This window comes from Grammomys surdaster, unplaced genomic scaffold (genome assembly GCF_004785775.1).
Source record: "Grammomys surdaster isolate TR1022 unplaced genomic scaffold, NIH_TR_1.0 278, whole genome shotgun sequence".
NCBI lineage: Eukaryota > Metazoa > Chordata > Mammalia > Rodentia > Muridae > Grammomys > Grammomys surdaster.
In genome coordinates this window covers 16,372,325-16,393,265 of record NW_021604719.1, presented here as the reverse complement: position 1 = coordinate 16,393,265, position 20,941 = coordinate 16,372,325, and the positions used below count along the sequence as shown (strand labels likewise).

At 39.4% G+C, this 20,941-nt stretch overlaps 2 pseudogenes; one reads left to right on the top strand and one right to left on the bottom strand.

Annotated features, from left to right (window-relative positions):
- Window positions 1-15,997: 15,997 nt before the first annotated feature.
- LOC114629163 lies at window positions 15,998-16,735 on the bottom strand (annotated as a pseudogene).
- A 3,658-nt stretch (window positions 16,736-20,393) lies between these two features.
- On the top strand, window positions 20,394-20,729 carry LOC114629099 (annotated as a pseudogene).
- Window positions 20,730-20,941: the final 212 nt, after the last annotated feature.

Below are 20,941 nucleotides of genomic sequence, written 5' to 3'. Positions count from 1 at the left end.
TTTCCAAACTTCAAATTTCTGGACCTTTTGGTATTGTTTAAATGATCAACTCTCCATAAGACATGCATACAAAGCATTTATTTGTCATTATTTCTTATATTTTTCTGCCTACCTTGGGTTCAGGTGGTTTTTGGTTTCAGATTCTATTGTATCACTGGAAAGCTCAAGTTGGCTGACACCCAGGTTTAGACACTCATATACATAGTGCCTTATTTGGCATGGACTGGAGCTTGTTGGAGCTTATTGGAGTTGGTTAAGTATCTGTCTTTCTCTGCATGGTCACCTTGTGATTTCTTATCTCAGAGAACTGAGACTTGGAGCAGCTGGCTTTCTTATGTCTCAGTTTGGACATACTTTGCACTGCATATGGTTAAATGGGAAGTAATAAAAGGCAAACAATTTAAAGATCCAAAGAGCCAGAAGCCAGACTGTTTTTACTGTTTTAGCCACATCTTCTCATATTCACTGCCATACTTCAGCTGTTGTATTTTTAGTCCACAGGAGCTCATTCTGTTTATTCATTCTGTAAATATGCATAGGTCATCTACTATCTGTAAGTACTATTGATGATCAAGAGAGATAAAAAGCTTATTAAATTATAGTGGAGATAAAGGAAAGGTAGTAGCAAAAAAAGATAATTAAAACAATTTTATAGCATGGCAGAGAACTGTAGGTTCTATGTGCAACAAAGGAGAGCAAATTAAAGAGAACAGTGCAGGAGAACAGACCACAATACCAGACAGGATGAATTGGGCTGTGCATATGGAAGATGAGATCTTGAAGTGGAAACTTAATGATTCTTTGGAAAGTCAGTTGTGTTGGATGGTGTTTTCTGGGACAGACATATGAAGGAACATTTTTCGAAGCAGACACAGGTGAAAGAATGTTCTGCTAAAGCAAGCACATGAAAGGACATATGATGAAGGATTCTTAACTAATGACATGCATGTATTTATCAACCTTACACTGTGTAGTTGAGATCCTTTTGTTGGGATACCATAGAGAGAAATGGAACTTCTGGTGATGTGCCTCAGCTTCTTGCTGCTTCTATGGACTCCAGCTAATTGGCAGAGCAATGTCAGCTGAGACAGACATGTGGTGAGGCAAGACCCATGGAAGACACATGATGTTTGGAGGGAATATAAATAGAACTCAACAGACAGTGACTATCTGTTGAGGCTGAGCTAGGCTTGCTTATTACAGAGCTAGCTGTGCAATGCTTGTTGGTCTCAAGTCTTTGCTGATCTTTGCTTTGCTGAGAAAGGCACAGCTGACAACTTCTCCTGCGGTCCCTTTTGGTTCTTCCTGCTGACTTGTGCCAATTCGGCTGAGGTCTGTTTGTTCCTGCTAGGTTGTACCACTTCTGCTAACCCAATACTACCAAACTGGATTGCTGGTATATCCATAAAGTGTTTGTGAGTGGACTGAGCTGTCACTGCTGATCTGTGAACTATACTGCTAATTTTTTGACAATGCAGATGGGATTTGTGCCAAAGAACCATTTCTAAACAGGTCCACTTCCTCCATATTCTTTCTTTTCCATTACCTCTGGTGGGTGGTGGGCTAGAAAGAAGGTTAAAGTGCTTAAGAATCATCATTAAAAGTAAGCATTGAAAAAATTAAAGTTACAGGATCTGAATAAAGATTTGTGTTCTTTTCCCCCCTTTAAAAAAATGAAACAAACAAACAGAAAACAAAGCAGAAACAAAACAAAACAAAACCCAGGAGATGTAAGTGGGAACCACACCACAATGTGAGCAATGTGACATGGTCCATGAGGGGCTGTATTTGCAGGTTATCTTCTAAGAACATGACCTTCTCATATTTTAGCAACGTGGGTTTAGAATTAATATCTGAACAAAACTAAAAATTCAGAAAAAACAAGTTGCAAGTTAGTAGGGTAATTGTATTTAGTCTTGCAGTCTCACTTGAAAGCCCTGAAAACATTTTTGTTGTTGCAAGGTAGAAGATCATTCAGGAAATTTAGTTGTCTATAGCCAAGATTCTAGGAATTTCAGAGCTGGAGTGTTTTCAGCTGTCCTTTGTGCTGTCTCCATACCTTGTAGAAGAGAAAACTAGTGTCTCAAGCAATTAATCAAGTTCAAAGCAATCAGGTCTAGTACTTAGTTTTTCTTCAGTCTTCTTTCTTTTACTCGGATGATTATGATTTGATCTTAGTGGGTAAAGGTACATTACTTGTTGGATGATGCTTGAACTCATAAAAATTTAGCAATGTCTGAAGTGGTGGTGGTAGTTTTTATAACCTGGTAAATAGGTTGTGATCCTAACCTTATTTGGCAAACTATTTGCAATAGTGTTTATTACTCCCCCCTTAGAAGTACTGCATGAATTTCTTCATTTTACTTGGTGATATATCCATGAAACAAAATACACTTTCATTGTGTCTTTAATGGTTGAAGACAGGAGGTTCTTGTTTCACGGTGCTGAGTCTGGAAGTTTATTGACAGTAGCTTTCAGGTCTCAGCTGATGCTAATCGATAAATCTGATGTTAAAACTGCCAGGAGAAAACAGGGATGCTTGATATAGAGATGAGAAATAACTAGAACACACTAGTCATGGTATTCCTATGGAATATGTTCAAGTGTTTAGAATATAAATCTATTAATTTCTTCTAGAACTAAGAGTGATGGTATAGATGTAAGGGAAAATGAGTGAACACTTTATTAAGTTCCTTGAATCTTGTGGAGTTCAAATGCTGTTCAGTGATGAATCCCAGATTCAGAATTTGAACTGGGGCTGAGTCCACAGTATTCAATTACTTATCAGGAATTTTATTGTTTTGACAACAGACCAACTTATGATTACCAGAAGCAGCTGTAGACCAGATGGAACTGGTAAATGTGGCTGCACTCTAGTTTTAAGAAATGTCTGTGCTGATGATGGAAGCATATGCTTAGCTGCACTCTTGTCTCTATCTTAGCAAGATCAGTTCTGCCATTCATTCCTCTAACGGATCTAGATTCTCTCCTTTACCCTTTCAAACTTCATATTGTCTTACATTCCCACTTTAAGTTTACATGCAGCTTTCTCTGCCTACTCTAGTCTATGTTGGCCACGTAACCCTTAGATCTATCTTACCTGTTAGATTGAACTAAATGAGTTCTGAAATATCTATTCTCTCCTAGTTAATTATCTGGAGTCATCTAAAAAAAAAAGAAAAGAAAAGAAAAAGGAAAAAATCCTTATATCCAACTGGGATCCAGAACAATTAAATTCAAATTTGAGATCCTTTCATCTGCATAATTTTAAAACCTCCCTTGTGGTTTTAGTCTGTAGTTGATGTGTCAAACTTACTTTATATATACTGTCTCATTTGCAAGAACTTAGGGATAGACTCTAATTCTTTTTATGTGTTTTACAGTCCTTAGCTTGTTCAGGGTGTGACATACAAACATTGATGGTTGGCTCATGCCTGGGGAAGTCATACTGACTGTAAATTAAGTGTTTTGTTGCCCCACCTCCTTAGCAGTTGGAATAGGCAACTGTGCAGTTAGAAAAGTTACTATAAGGATAGTAATTTTTGGATTAAAATGAGTTAAGATCCTGGCTACACTACTCAGTTATATGATCTTAGGCAAATTTGATGGCTAATCTAAATTGCCATTGTGATGAGTATTAGAGTTATCTGAGAAAGAGGTCCTTGGGAATATCTAGGAGGGATTATCTTGATCAGCTTAATTGAGGTGGGAAGAACTACCCACTGTGGTATTGTTCTGGATAGGATCCTGGAGTATAGAAATAAAGAGAAGGAGCTGAGGAGACTTTTGTCTTTTCCTGCTTCCTGATGAGGGTGCAATGTGACCAGTGGCTTCACGTTCTTTCTACCTTGATTTCTTTGCCATGATTGACTATACCTTTGACCTGTGAGCCGAAATAAACCTTTTATTTCTGAAGTTGCTTTTGTCAAATTGTTTGATTGTATTGATTGGAAATGTAACTAAAACAAGAACCAGCATTGGGGTCATTCTGTGATAAACCCAACCATGTGGTTCTTGGGTCTTTGGAACTGTTTTGTGGCTAGGGTGTGGAAGCGTTTGGTGTTCTGAGCAAGAAAATCTCTAGTATGTTGGAAACAGATCAATTCTGGTAGGAGCTTGGAAGAATTCTGGGATAAACATGGATAGTTGGAGGCCCAGCTCATGATGCTATAGAGGGGAACAAGGGATCTATTAGGAACTAGGCTAGGATCATTCATGTGATATTTGGCCAAGAATCTGGCTTCAACCCACCCCTGTCCTGAGAACCTGAGTGAGGATGGAATTGGAACTAACTGAATATAAATCCTTCCTCCCCGTCATTTATTTTGTGGAATTATCTTATTGCAGCACCTGAAAAACTAACTAAAACAGAAAAATTAGTACTAGAGATTGTGGTTATTGCTGTGATAAACCTGGCCATGCATTTCTTAGGCCAGTGGAACTGGTTAACAGGAAAAATGTGGGCTAAAAAAGCCTTCAGGAGCTCTAAGCAAAGTCATTTTGCTGAGAATGAGGAAAACAGAATGAAAAAAAAAATGGAGACAGCGGGGGCTTGGCTCATGAGGTTTCAGGGGCACACAAGCACTCTTATCAGGACCTGGACTATCAGGAACATCTGTGTGATGTTTTGGAAAGACTTCAGTTTCATTCTGCCTGTATCCTAAGAACTCAAGTGAAGTGGAATTCGAAGGTAAATGACTAAATTTTTTGGAAAAGGAAATGTCAAAACAGGATGATGCTGTAAGAGCAGCTGTGGGAACTGGAGAAATGGCTCAGTGGTTAAGAGCATTTGCTGCTCTTGCAAAGGACCCAGTTTTGATTCCAAGCATCTAGATAGATAATTAGCATCCTTAACTACATTTTCACGGAATCCTATATTTCTGATTTCTGAGGGCACCAGACATACAAATGGCATATGTACTTACATTCAGGCGTATACTCATATGCATAGAATAAATAAATCTTAAAATGAGAAAGTGAGTGTAATTGTTAAAGAAATTACCCATACTGAAATTTCCTGACTTACACTGGGACAATAGGAAAGATGTCTCATAACATCAACCTAAGTATCTTGAACTCAGATGATTACATTAGGTGCCTGAGATGCTGGACATGGAATTATAACATTTGGTGTTTCTGATAGATTTTTGGGTTGGGTTGTTGTTTGTTTCTTGCAATGTCCTGGTTTTTCCATTTTGGAATGGACATGTTGACTTTATGCAACTGTATGTGGGGAAATATGAAACTTTTAAAAAAAAATAAATGGCTACAGTTGAGAGATTTCCTTGAGTTTCATTTGAAAATTTTGACTTTTAAACTGTTGGAATTGATAAAAATCCTACAAACCTTTGAAACTGGATTCCATCTTGCATTATGAGATGAACATAAAATGTAGGAGACAAGAGGTGAAAGTCTATAATTTAAAGTGATATGTATGTTTGTGTGTGTATTTCACAATGGGAGGATCATAATAGGTAATATCAACTTTCAACTTAATAGTTAATATCAATCTCGAATCAAGTGAGAAACTGACCTCTAGACATGTCTGAAGGGATTATCTTGTTTAGGTTAATGGAGGTGGAAAGACCTGATCATCACTTCCTGTTCTGGAATCTTGGGATGAATACAAAAAAGAAACTGAGCTGAGCACAACAAGCACTCATCATTTTGCTTCTCGACTGTGGATGCAACTCAGCCAGGCTCCCCCAGGCTCCCCCAGGCTCCCTCTGGCTCTCCATCACTTCCTATCCACGGAGTATAACTTGCTGCTGTGAACCAAAATAAACCTTTCTCCCTGAGGTTGATTTTGTCAGAGTGCTTCATCACAGTAACAGGAAATGGAGCCAAGGCAGAAAGATAATTGAATTTTTGTTTCAGCTTAGCTAACTATAAAATAAGGAAAAGTCTGTTGCTTATGTCATAAGAGTCTTAGGTCAGTGAATTTTTAAAATGTGGTTAAACCTATCACATTAAATGTATTTGGCTAATTAATTTCTAGGCAAATAGCGTACATTGTTAATTATATTCACATGGTTGTATAGTAGCTCTCTGGAATGTTTTATCTTTGCATGCTTAAAATTCTAAGCCTACCACATGGCAACTCCTGCTTTCTTCTTCTGAAAACTATCATTCTTTCTCCTGCTTTTATGAATTTAACTATTTTAGGTATCTCACACAAGTAGTAAAATCATCTGTATTTGTTTTTTCCTGATTGATTTATTTCACTTAGCACAGTATCTTTAAGGTTTGTATATGTTACAGCACATGTCACAAACTTCCAATAAGCTTTCCCTCTTTTGACATTTTCTGAGGTACACTCACACACATACATGCATTCACTCACATGCACACACTCACTTACTTTCACACATGCACACACACTCTCTCTCCTCCAACACCATATGCAGACACACTATAGTAGTTCATAATTTCTTAGACTTTCTTCCCTCTTTATCCCCTTTGTTCAGTCTTTCTTATTTTTAGTCCCCTTAGAAGATGATTGTAAAGCCATCTCTTCTGTACCATCTAGTTTGCTCTTAAAGTCCCTTACTGGAATTTTCAAACCAGTTATGGTTTTCTTCAGCTCCAAAAATCTGTGTTTGGTACATGGAATTCCTTCTTTCTATTTTTTAAGTTTCATTGGCTCGTTCACTGTTTTCCTACATGAGTACTTATGAAGATCATTCTGAATTCATTGTCAGAAAACTTGCATCTTTTAATTTATTTATGGCAGACTTCTAGAAAGCTATTTATTTTCTTTCTCTAGATTAGTATATGTTTTCCTATATCTTTGTGTGTCTATGGCTATATGCTCAGATACACATATTATAAAAGAGCACACTAGTTTTTTCCAGTCTTCACCATTACCCGGCTCTTAGATTGTTTCTGGGGTTGTATTGTATTGTAAATGTAATGCTAATTCCTCATTTTCAATCTCTCTCCCCCACTTTCTCCCTCCCTCCTTCCCCTCCTCCTCCCTCTCTCTTGCTCCCTTTTTCTCCCTCAAAACTTTCTTGTTCTTTCTATTGTTTCTGAACAATACTGAATGCTACCTTGAGTTCTGATGTGATGTGCAACTCTTTTGTTCTCAGTATACTAGAATGTGACTTGATGTCAGATCAAACAGAGATTGGAAGCCTCTGGAGAAGGTGGAACATTGCATATAGGTCTTTCTGTAGCTTTTTTCCTATTCAAGAGAGTAGCCCCCCTGGATTCACTGACTTGTCTCTGCTGTGTCCCAGACTTTTTTCCTTCCCTGAAAGGTGCTTGTAGGTATGAATTATTTCCTGGATTTACTCACTGAGACATGCAGGGTCCCTGGTGATTTTATGCTCATTCAGGATCCAAGAGTTGTTCATCTAGTTTCTGGATTTACCACCAAGGAATTGGTTCAAATATTGTTGATTGTCTCTCTGTGGCATGGAGGGTCTTCTTACAAACATGTCCAGTCTGTAGCTGTGGATCACTTTTATCTCAGGGTAGCTATCAACACAGAAAACCATGTTTGAAGACAGGACAATCATGTAGAAATGTTAAAAGGCTGGTCACCCTGCGGGGGGTTGGGGTGGGGATTCTTTTATTTTCTCATTACTGATGCCATCCCTCAAGGGTGAGCATCAATGCAAGGAAGACTTGCAAAAATGCCTTCCTTTTAGTAAGTATTCCATAATTGATAATCTCTTCTGTTCCCCTACTGTAAGAAGGCAGATATTCATTTTACCCTATAGTCTGTATTTCTTATTTCTCTTTAAAGATTGAAAGAATAACACAGAGAGTGTTAAATAATACAAGTCACAATATATTGAATTCAGCATCAAAGAGAAAAGTGAACTAAAACTAAACCATGTTTGTTTCATCTGAGTCACTAAAGTACTGCTGGCATGATTAGTTTCCTTTATGAGATGAGTGTGAAGAATGAGAGAGCCTCATAGAAGCTTCTGAACAGCACAGTCCACATCTGTGGTCTGCAGCTCCCTAATCCAGAGGAAGCAGATTAATATAACTAATCTTATTGAGCCATTACCTCTCCACAAACAATAATAGAGGCAGTTATTATTGAACCTAGTTAAATGCCATCGATGTTCTGGGACAATTTGTGGGCAAGTATACTTGCCGGTGCAGGTCCATAGGGAAGCCATAGGTTGATGTTGAGATATCTTCCTTAATCACTCTCTACCTTATTTTTTTTAAAAAAAATATTTTATTTTTAATTGTCTCTCTGTGTGTGTGTGTATGTGTGTGTGTGTGTGTGTGTGTGTACATCACAGAGGTCAGAGGCACTGGCTTCCCTGTAGCTGGAGAAACGGATGGTTGTGAGCCACCTGACATGGGTACTAGAAACTGAACTTGGGTCCTCTGTCCGAGATCCTAAATTCTAGTCATTTCCAGAATACCTGCTGCTGCATTTTTGAGATAGACCTGGAGCTTATCATTTCAGCAAGAAGAGCTAACCAGCAAGAGCATGCAATGTTCCTGACTCTGCTCTCCAACATGTGAGCTACAGACATTTTACCACATGGGATTTACATGGGTATCTGAGCTCTAGTCCTCATGATTGCTCAGAGAGCACTTTGCCCCTTGATGGATCTCATGCAGTCCTTATAGGAATGTTATAGTAAGACAAGCACTATTTGGCTTTAGACTCATGTTGAGAGAGGGTTTTTGAGTGAGAGCATAGGATGTATACATTCATATTCTTACATGGCCGTGTTATATATCACTGTAGCAATTTCTAAAGTAATATCTGAGTTAAGGTGCTATATCTGAACTAGAGTATTTTTGAGAGTCAAGGGGCACTAGAAATAATTATGCCATGATAACAGGTAGCCTACCTCAGAACTCTGTCGTCTGGACTATGATAACAAAGAAATATCACATGCTGTAATCATACACATTGATGACTTTTACTGTGGCATATCCACACAAACATCCATTCAGGGTAGGAGGAAGATGCCAATTCTTGTTTGATGATCACACTCCTGTTCTGTCTGACGCTATCTCCAGTGTGGTTCTCCGTGCCTGTTCTCCTATGTTTCTGAATGTTTATGCATCTCTGGCAAAGACTGATAAAGACCAGGATAAAAACAGTTCTTGTTGTTGGACATGAGTTTAATAAAGATCTGCAATAACTTTATGGAGTTAAAATTTTAAGATACTTTTTTCTGAAGAGAAACCAATGTTGCAGGGAGAACGTAATTTATTTTCAGTTGTAATGATAGAGCTTATATTTATAATTATGCCTATATGTCTGGTTTTTTTTTTGTATCATCTGTCTGTTCATTTGATTGTCCTCTTCTAGATCCAGCCAGTTAGAGATGTCTGTCTGAAGCTTGACCAGTCAGGAAAACCTTCCTCTTCTGGGAGTTTAAAGAGAAATTCGACATCCATAGCAGTGTTCAGAGGAACTGCATTGAAAGTATTCTCTATTTATTGCCCTGCCCCCACGCACCCCATGGTGATGATGGAACATAATTGCCTTTTAGACATTGTTCCAGAATTTTCCCTAAAGTCCCAAGGAGGTTTCTATTTTTAAGCTGATAACATTCTGGAACATTTTACATAGCTAAGGCCCCATGAGTAAAGCTTAGTTTGTGAAAGTTGTTATTTTCCTTAAGTCAGAAATTACCTCAATTTCCAACATTTGCCAGCCTGTTGTATTACTGCAGTTATTTGAGGCTGCTCCCTTTCTGTGGATCTTATATTCTGATTTTTAATGTTTTCAAAGCAGAGTCTCAAGTTGTTACCCTACATGATCCATGCTAAGGCCCGATCTTCGCTTTATACTCTCTTATCATTTTCCTACATTATATAAGTGATCTTGAAATGGAAGCCCTGTTCCCACAAGAGCTGCGGTCTTGAGCACTTTTCTACGTGCTAGACCAAGGAATCTGGTCACGGAATGCACTGGCTCACTGGCCACTCCCTGGGGCTTAGGATGTTACTCTGAATTTCCTGCATTCTTTCCTTTGCAGCTGAGTATATGTTTGTATGTGGATGTCGAAAACCTTGAATACAGCTAGAGGCAAGGCTGTAGACAACAAACGCAAAGAATTTCTCTCTGGAAAAAGGAAGTCTGGTTAAAACCATCTGTCTGGTTTTCCAAACACATATTTTATTCTCCTTTCTTATTGAAATTTCTACTTCCTAATAGATCACCTCTCATAAAAGCCATATATGAAACTAATTACAGCAAGGAGATTAAATAGAAGTCACCTTAAAAAAAAAAGAATCTTAATTAGAGACCTTTGCCTGACTCCTAAATCCTTGGTTAATGTGAATCTGCTTTTCTTTATTTTGAGTGTGAATGCCTGGATTCAGTTACGATGAGGGAATTAGCATCAATGGACTTTGTGGGTACACAAAGCTCTTTGAGACTCAGAGAATCTGGACTACACAGTGGGGAAGGGCCCTGACTCTGAGTTGTCACTTTGAGTTTGAATTCCTAGACTCACCCCGCTGGGACTTCCGGCATTTTGCCCACGTTTTAGTTTTCTCATCTATGCAATTAGGGTAATGAGAACGTAATTCACGTGGTTTGTTGTGAAGTTAAATGAAATAAAGGCATAGAGCCCAGTGTCTGGCACTAAAAAGTGATAAATAGAAGGCATGTTTCCCATTTATAAAATGAGGAGGACAGATGTGAGGAGTGACCTTGCCACACTGCTCAGCTCATTCCATCTTGCAGCATCTCCTTCCTCAGAGCTCCGGACAGCAAATGTTCACATTGCAATTCAAACGGAATCTCTTGAAAGTTTGAGGATCATTAAATGACTAGTTTAACACTTACCGTTTTTCAGCTCTTGTGGATGTGGCTATAGGACCATTATTAAATAAATGTGCCTCCAACAAAAGAAGCAACAAGACCACAGACACAGATACAGAAAGAGACAGAACACTGATGCTTATTAGCAATGAGCTTGCATATTTCTTCCCAGGAAAAAAAAATCTCATACAACTTTGATTTATTACAATGCATCTAAAATAATTTTGTCCTATTTTATAAGAAAAATAACTTGCATAGAATGTTACCTGTCAGGTATTGTGCTACCTGCTTTGTGAGGACTAGGTCTTGTGTTCCTTATTATATCACATGATCAGTGAGGGAGAAAAATGGAATTAAAAAGGGCTCATGACACACAGCCAGCAAGTGGTAGAGCTGGCATCTGGGAACTTGTCTTTGGACCGTTCACACTGATAATGAGGTTACTGTACCCCTCTGCTTAGACACAGCAATATATGCAGAATACCTGCTTTCAATTGATAACCTAAAGTTTTGGTTGTTGTGGCTAAAGATTTGTGACTATGTAATTTTTCTTAATAAAAACTTTGGGAAGTCTTACACAGGTTTCACTGGACACAGACACTCCATACTCTATTTCACTACTGTATTTTACTGAAGGAAGAGGGTCAACTTTGTGATGACCCATAGGACATTACAGGAAGTACTCTACATAGCAGTCTCCAGACTGGATGCCATATTTCCCCTTACAGATCAGGTTGTATGGTTGTGTTGTAATAAATTGTAGCCATGAGTATCCTCTTATACCACAAAGCAGGCATCCCAGGGAAGCTATGAATGGTAGAGGCAGGGAAATGACCCCAAAGCAGTCAAACTAAGCACCCTTTGAAGGGGAGTATGTTTTAAAAATCGCTGCAGAAGGGATATGTTTTGGAGAGCTTCCTCTGGTATTGGTTGACATGGACCAGCAGGTTGTTCTTCAGGGTCAGGTTCTTCAGGTACAAGGGGATTATACAACCAGAAGATAGGGAAATTTAGGATCAAGAAGTCTTGCACAAGCTATGTCTTATGCCAAATAAATAAGCTCATTAAGAGATACAGCATATTATATACACTCTTCAAGTGAAAAATGTTTCCGAGTCAGCAGAAAGCTATCGTACAATAGAAAAAAGTTATATAGAAGCTAATCAAGCAATGTTACACAAATGGAGCACAGGCTATCTCATGTGAGCCATAGAACTGCTGCTCAGTGACCTTGAGACTGATGACGACAGCCATCCAAGATAGGAAAACCAACTTCCCAGGATCCAAAGCTGCAGCTTCTCCAAGGCCCTGGTCCTAAGCCACTACTGGCTTTGACAACCATGCTCCTGGATTTAGATGAGGAATTACATTTCTTCGCCATATTTTGGGACCTCAGGGAAGCCTTGGATTGGCCTGGCTTCCAACAATTGGATAGTAAGGCTTAAGCTGGATCCCAATACTCCTTTACTCACTCATCATGTGAGTCATTATATGGAACACAACATGCACTTAAAAAGATGAATGCTTTCTAACAATGGTTCCACAATATTCTACTGTGTTCAATTTTGTCTTCTTTTTCATTATATTAATCTTACTGCTCCATGATTATGGGGGATCTTTCTATTATTTGTTAGCTTTTTGAGGATAGTTAAAACAATCCTGAATAATTAAAGGATATCTGGAGGTATCACCATTCTAGATTTCAAGCTATACTACAGAGTGATCATATAAAAACAACATGTGATTTCATTTGATTGGCACACACACACACAAAAGAAGTCATGTTGATCAATGGAATAAAATTAAAAAGACTCAGACATAAATTCACATACCTATGAACACATGATCTTTGATAAAGAAGCCAGAAATATACACTGGAAAAAAAGGTGGCATCTTCAACAAATGGTGCTGGCCAAACTGGACAGCTGAATGCAGAAGAATCCATATAGATCCATATTTATGACCTAGCACAAGATTTAATTCCAAATGATTAATGACTTCAACATAAAACCAGATAAATTGAACCTGACAGAAGACAAGGTGGATAAGATTAACAGTAAATGGGACCTCATGAAACTGAAAAGGCTTCTGGGAGGCAAAGGTCATTATCAATTGGACAAAGAGGCAGCCTATAGAATGGGAAACAATTTTTTAAACCAGCTTCACATCCAATAGAGGACTAATATACAATGCATATATAAAGAACTAAAAAAATTCTAGCTACCAAGAAAAGAAGTAGTCTAGTTAAAAATGGGGTACAGATCTGAAATGAGCATTCTTAAAAGAAGAAACTCAAATGTCTGAAAAACACTAAAGAAATGTTGAATATCCTTAGTCATCAGGGAAATGCAAATCAAAACTACTTTGAGATTTCATTTTACATCTGTCAGAATGCCTAAGATCAATAAAATAAGTGTCAACTTATGATAGTGAGGATGTGGAGTAAGAGGATCACTCATCTGATGGTGTGAATGCAAACTTATACAGCCACTATGGAAATCACTGTGGTGGATCCTCAAGAAGATAGAAATCGATCTACTTCAAGATCTAGCCTTATCCTTCTTGGGCATATACCCCAAAGACAATTCATCCTACCCTGAGACACTTGCTGAACCATGATAACTGATGCTCTATTTATAATGGCCAAAAATTGGAAACAACCTAGATGTCCCTCAACAGAAAAATGGATAAAGAAAATGTACAATTACACAATGGAATGTTTCTTAGCCGTTCATAAAAAAAAGTATAATGATGAATTCACAGATAAATGGATAGAACTAGAACAAAATCATCCTGAGTGAGGTATTCCAAACCTATGAAGACAAACATGGCACATATTCACCTATATGTGTATATGATCAATGATAAATAAGCTACAATCCATGAAGCCACAGAGGCATAGAGTAAGGGACTACGGGGTACAGATTAATATCATTTGGAAATGGATGAGATAATTCTGGATTGATGGGGGCAGCTGGAAAGAGAGGATAAAATGTGGAGTGTGAGGGGATGAGGTGATGAAGGAGGGAGGCACAGCTAAAATTAAGGACCCTTTAAATGGTGGCGTGGAAACCTAATGCAGAAGAAGCTTCTTAAAATCCAAACATGTAAGAAGACAATCTAAATGAAATCACCAAATAATATGAGAGACAGAGTCCCAACTGGGCATATCTTGTCATCAACCGAAACTTCTAGTACAGGGATTGGGTTACATCTAATTGGGTTGTTGGCCAAAGGATTCTCATAGGAAGCTCCAAACAAACCAGGCTGTTGCCAAGACTATAGATTGTTCTCCACAAACTGACAGCAAGACTATTGTTGAAGATGACACCTATATAATTCATTGACTATACAGAAGTTGAACTGGTGCCAACATAGAGACTTCACCCCTGCATGCTAACATCATTGGTAAGGGAAGTCACTCTGCATACTACAAAAAGAAAAATGTTCACAGCAACTCACAACCCCTTAGATCTACAATGGTGTCCTGCTTGTATGATAGACTCATACAATGGTGGTACAAAGCTTGTGGAGTAACCAACCAATATCTTATTTGACTTATGGCCATTAAAATGACTCCTAATGGCATTCTGCTATACTTATTATCAGTCAGTGACTTGTTCAGCCACCCTCAGAGATGCTTCTTCCTCCAGTAAAAGGGGACAAATACTTACATTAGAGAGAGAGAGAGAGAGAGAGAGAGAGAGAGAGAGAGAGAGAGAGAGAGAGAGACTTTGGAACCCTCAGCTGTAAATGGAATGTTTCCCTTTGGACAAAATCAGAAATAAAATTAATCCCTCCCCTTAGGATTCAAGAGGATACAGAAAGAGTGTAAGAGCGAGAGGGGATGAAGGTTATCAAGAATGCAAGGGCCTCTAAATCAGTATGATCAACACTCATATGAACTCACAGAGACCGAGGCAGCATATACAGGGCCTACATGGGTCTGCACCATGTCCTTGCAAGTATATTATGGCTTTCAGTATAGTGTTTTCATGGGATTCCTGTGTGTGGCAAGAATGGGTCTGTTTCTTGTGCCTTCTCTTAGTTTTTTCCCTTTTATTTGTTTTCTCTGTATAATTCTAACATGTTAGTTTTTATCATGCCCTGTCCTGTCATATCATTATCCCTTAGAGATGTTTGTTTTCTATTGAGAGATAGAAAATGAAGGGATCCAGATATGAGGGGAGGTGGAAACTAACTGGGAGGAGGGAAGGAAGGGAAACTCTAATCAGGATATATTATGTGAGAAAATAGATCTATATTTCAATAAAAGAAAACAGAGTTAGGCAATATTTCTTTTGTTTTTCTCTTTGTCGACCAACTTGAAGAATATTGGTGTTAATATTTTGAAAATCTGGTAGAATTCTGTCCAAAATCCATGTGGTCCTAGTTTTTTTGGTTGAGAGACTTTTAATTATTGCTTTTATTTCACTAGGATTTAATAGGTCTATTTAAATTGCTTATCTGATCTTGATTTAACTTTGCTAGGTGGTATATATTGAGAAAGTTATCTATTTCTTCTGTATTTTCTGATTTGATAGAGTACAGGCTTCTAAAGCATGTTATGTTCCCCCCTTTATTTTTGATTTTGTTAATTTGGATATTCTCTCTCCACCTTTTATTTAAATTGGCTAAGGATTTAACAATCTTAGGAATTTTCTCAAAGAACAAAGTATTAATTTCATCGACTCTTTATATTGGTTTTTTGCTTGCTTGTTTGTTTCTACTTTATTGATTTCAGTCATGAATTTTATTATTTCTTGGTTTCTACCCCTTTGGGTTATGATTTTTTTTCTTTTGATCTAGAGATGTTGTATGTCATTCAGTTACTAGTATGAGACTTTTCCAATTTGTTTTGTTTGTTTGCTTGTTAGTTGTTTTTTTTTTGTTGTTCTGTTTTAAAAATTAAGGTGTTTAATGAAAGACTGATTCCTGTTGGCATAAATGTCTCCAACAATCTAAGGTTTCCCAGAACGGCCATCTTGATGCAATGGGTCAACAATCCAGGCCACAGAGTCTTGTTACAGGTTCTTCAGGCAAAGTACAGATTTGCTGCATCTCACTATCTCCATCCTGAAGATTTGCTAACAGGCTTCATAGTCAGCTGTCAATCTTAACTAAATTTCCTTCATTCCCTACTCCTTAGCTCTTGAAGACATCATTAAACTAACTCACTTCTCATTCTCAGTAGAAAAGGTGTTCCATGCCAAACCAGTGTTTTTCTTTGTTCCTTTAGGGAGATTTGGGTGGAAGAGCTCGTCCTTTGACGTATTTGTCCTCAGCCTTGGCCTCGGAGATGACCAGCATATTCTACAGGGAATACAGCTGGAGGTAGCTCTGGTTCCTCTGCAGCTTCTCTTGTTTCTGCCCTATTTGCTGCTTCAAGGTTTCAAGTTCCTGATGTGATCTATCAAGCTTCTCCAGAGCTCTCTTCCAGTGTCTCCTTACCTCTGCAGAAATCTTTGTCAGATTCTGCAAATGCTTCTGTTGCAGCACCCACTGCTTCTGAGTTAATTGACGTTCCTCCTCAAGGACTCGCTTCTTAGCCTCCAATTGCTCAAAAGCCTTCTGAAGCTCTGTGTACTTCCTGTGAGCCTGTTTAGCCTGGGGTGAGGTCTCAGACAAGGAATGCTTTATGACATCCACATGATCCATGTATGTGGCCTTCAGGTCCTTCCACTACTCCTTAGTTTCAGTTGCCTTTTGTCGACTTGTGTCTTCAGAAGCCAAAGCATCTGGGTTTTTGTCAGTATTATCCTCCTGAGCCAGAAAAGTATGTAAGAAGTTCACTACTTGAAGCTGGCTACAGAGCAGCTTGTCAGAGAGTTCCTCATAAACTCCTCCATGATCTTCACAGGCAGCTCTGCTTCTTCTTGCAAGCATACAGGTTCTAGAACACCTGCTGCCTCAGCCAGAACCTCTTTTGTTGCAACAGCGGTTTTTCTCTGCAACAGCGGTTTTCCTCCTCATTTGCCATCGTTCTGACACCTACCATGCATTTTGTTTGTTTTTATGTAGCCATTTTGTGCTAAGAACTTTCCTTGTAGAATCACCTTCATTGTGTCACATATGTTCAGATATGCTGTGTTTTCATTTAATTCTAAAAACGTTTTAAATTTCTCTCTTTACCCATTTTTCATTCAGTAGTGAATTGTTCGGTTTCGATGAGTTTGTAAGTCTCTGTTGTTCTTGATATCCAGCTTTAGTCCATGGTGACTTGATACGATTGATGGTATTATTTCAATTTTTCTTCTATCTGTTGAGAAGTATTTTATGTCCAAGAATGTGGTCAGTTTTGGAGAAAGTTTCACTAGCTATGGAGAAAGTTTATTTATGTGTGTGTGTGTGTGTTTTGGTAAAATGTTCTGTAAATATCTGCTGGTCCTCTTGCTTTATGACGTCATTTACCTCTGTTTAGATTTTGTCTGATGACCTGTCTGTTGGCAAGACTGAGCTATTCAAATCACCCACTATCACTATGTGGCTGTCATTAAAATTTTATTTTAATAAAACAATATGCATTTTAAACCATGAACTCCATTCCCAGTCATCTCTTTGTCCCTTCATATCTGCTCTCTGCCCCTGTAACCTCTCTCTCCAAACGAAAAAAACAAAATATCTCCCAGTGGAAGCTGCTCACACATCCAGTTGTTGCTCTGTGCCATAAAGATCCTGCAGTGTTGGAGCTGCTGGACTGGCCTCCTTCATGTGCTCTAGCAGCTCAGAGATGGGGTGGGTGTTGGGATGATCCACTCAAAGCCCTGAATCTCGGCCTGGGGGGAAGCTGAGTTGGTTAGCCTACCAGTTCTTCTATGCCCATGTCACCAAGACCAGCTAGCTCTCCTGCTTTGCCCAGGCAGGGTTGGGGCCAGACCTCTTGTGCTCATGTCCTTGATTCTGACTCAGCCATACTCCTTCCAGCAGGGCCAGCTCTACTGTGCTACCCAAGTGAGGTAAAGGGCCACTTTTCCGAGTGCTGCTGCCAGTAAGGGGTGGGGCCAGTTCTCCCACACTCCCCCCACCAGGATCAGCGCTCCTGTATCCATATCACCAGAGCTAGCTCTCCTATGATGCCCAGTCAAGGGGCAGGGACAGTTGTCCTGCTTTAGGGGAGGGGTAGGAACAGCTCCACACAGTGCTTGGGCATCAACCCAAGCAGCCCAGACCAGGAACATCCACATTGCCCTTGGTAGTAACATGGGCCTCAGACATCAACACAGACCCTGGCTGCAAATAGGACCACGGACCCAGACATGGTCTTGGGCAGCAGAATGGGCCCAGATGTCACTATGGTCTCAGATGGCAGCATAGGCCACTCAGATCAGTATATCTCCTGGTGACAGCAGAGCCCTCAGACATCCATATGGTCTTAGGTGACAACCCAGACCACTGACATCGGCACGGCCTTTGGCAATGACTCAGGCCATGGACATTGACACAAACACCAGCTACAGCAGGACCATAGACCCAGACATGGCTCTCAGCACAGCCCAGTCGAAGACTTCACCATGGTCTTATGTGGCAGCCCAGGCCTCTCAGATCAGTATGTCCCCCAGCAGCAGTGTGGCCCTCAGACATTTACATGGTCTTGGGTGGCATCTCAGACAACTGGCAACTGCGTGGCTTTTGGTGGTAACTTGGGCCACAGATTTCAGCACAGACCCTGTCTGTGGTAGGACCAGGGACCAAGATGGTCCTACCACATGGATGGCGCTTGGTGGCAGCATGGGCCCACACATCATCATGGCCCCAGGTGGTTGTACAGGCTCTTTATATCCACTTGTTCTACTTCTCTCCGCAGTGTACAAGTTGCTTGGCTTTGCTATCTCTTCCATCTTTCCAGTACACACTTATTTCCATCACATATTCACTTATCACAATAGTGCTGGATGCTTAGTTATCTTTCTTCCAGGTGCCCCAGGGCTGGGAGGGGGTGGGGCACAATATGTGACTTAAACTGTAGTAGTGTTTCTTTTAGAAACTTGTGTGGCCTAGTGTTTGGTATATAAATGTTTAGAATTGTGACATTCCTTTGGCACCAACAAAGTAGGTAGGTGGGCAAGTGGGCAGTTGGACAGGTGGACAGGTGGGCAGGTTGACAGGTGAGCAGGTGGGCAGATGGGCAGGTGGGCAGGTGGGCAGATGGGCAGGTGGGCAGGTGGGCAGATGGACAGGTGGGCAGGTGGGCAGGATGAAGCAGCAGTGCTTTTCCTGTGGACCTCTTTGTATCTGGTCTCTCCTGGAAGACAATGCTCAATCCAGGGGAAGTTCTGTTTCCAGATAAGTATACAAGAAATTTCAATAAATAATAAACTACTTTCATCTTGTAGTATTTATAGTAGGAGCACATTTGAGAACTATTTTAATAAATATTCCCAAGATGAACAGGCATAAGCCTAAAAGAGCAAATAATTTACCCACGAAGTTATGAAGAAATAGCATCTGGTTTAAGTCTGCTTGGTCCTCGGTGCTGACTCAAGGAAGACATGCTTGCAGACACAAGCTATGCTCTTCCTTAGCATCCTTTCTAGGCATCATACAGCCAGCACAGAAAGTAGCAACTGTTCTGTTCAAAGGACTAAAGTTTGTTAAACCATCTGGATTAGTTTAGTCTTCTCATAAAAGGACAAAAACATGCTTTAAACTAAGCTCCCAAATGTAGAAGATGGGTACCCTTAGAAAAAAAGACAAAAAAATCAACTCTAAGACACAATTATCAGATTATAGGAACGTGTGCTAGATACTCAGCTGAGCAACCATTCTGAGTCGGAGCTAAATTAATGAGCATATTCCCCAGGACCTCTGATTATTTCCAGTGGTCCTGGCTGTGGGGTTGGCTTAATGTGTTCTGTCTATAAATGCGTCTTTTCTTTCTTTCTTTCTTTCTTTCTTTCTTTCTTTCTTTCTTTCTTCCTTCCTTCCTTCCTTCCTTCCTTCCTTCCTTTCTTTCTTTCTTTCTTCCTTTCTTTCTTTTCTTTAAATCATAGTATGCATTCCAATTCTAAAGCTATTGACACTGTTTCATGGGGAGGATAAAAGCTCTGTATAGTGAGAATAGTAGCAAATTATTTTTAATAGTTTTTAAAATTACCATTATATCAGAAAATGATTACTTGACTTATCCTGTTGAGTAAATATTGAATAAGTTACAGAAGCCTATCCACACCTCCTCAAGCTCCATTTCAGATATGTTCCCTGTTTTCCTCTTATTATGAAGGTTGGGAACTTATGCGGCAGGTTCTCTGGAACTGGTCACTTGATTTCATTTCCTCTTTATGTCTAGATTGGTTAGCATTAAAAGTATTTAACAGGCATTCTAAACACAGATTCTTTCCATTGTAGAATATTTGCAAACACAAAAAGACACACACACACACACACACACACACATATGGAGAGAGAGAGAGAGAGAGAGAGAGAGAGAGAGAGAGAGAGACTCCAACTATCAAAACAGTTAAGAAAATCAAGTTTTGATAATCCATGTGTGAAAAAAATTATTATAAAAGAAGGAGCAACCTTGTGCTGATGTTTGTTTATGTTTTACTCAAACACATATATGGGGGTTCTTGTCCACTTGAGATATCTGCAGTTGGGGAGTCGGGGAAAAGTTGTCTCTTCCTGTGTGAACATGGTGCGGACCAAAGCAAACTACGTCCCAGGAGCCTACAGAAAAGTGGTGGCTTCTCAAGCCCCCAGGAAGGTGCTTAGCTCCTCCTCCTTTGTCAACAATTCTTCCTCAAGTTCGTCGAGAAAAGCTGAAAATAAGTATGCAGGAGGGAACCCAGTCTGTGTACGCCCAACTCCCAAGTGGCAAAAAGGCATCGGGGAATTCTTCAGTTTGTCTCCTAAAGATTCTAAGAAAGAGAACCAGATTCCTGAAGAAGCAGGAAGCAGTGGCTTAGGAAAAGCAAAGAGAAAAGCGTGTACTTTGCAACCTGATCACAGAGATGATGAAAATGAATAGATCTTACACATCTGAATAATGTCTTCAGTTTACTTACATATTCTAGGATGTAAATTTGGTTAAATGAGTTTGTCCAATTGGCTTGTTGATGAAAAAAAAATGAGGCTAGAATTTAACCCTTCAAAAGAAGCCAGCTATAAAAGTGGAGAATTTTCATAATTTGTAAATTTGAATTGCATACTTGAATTTATGTCATATGCTCCTTCTTTTAT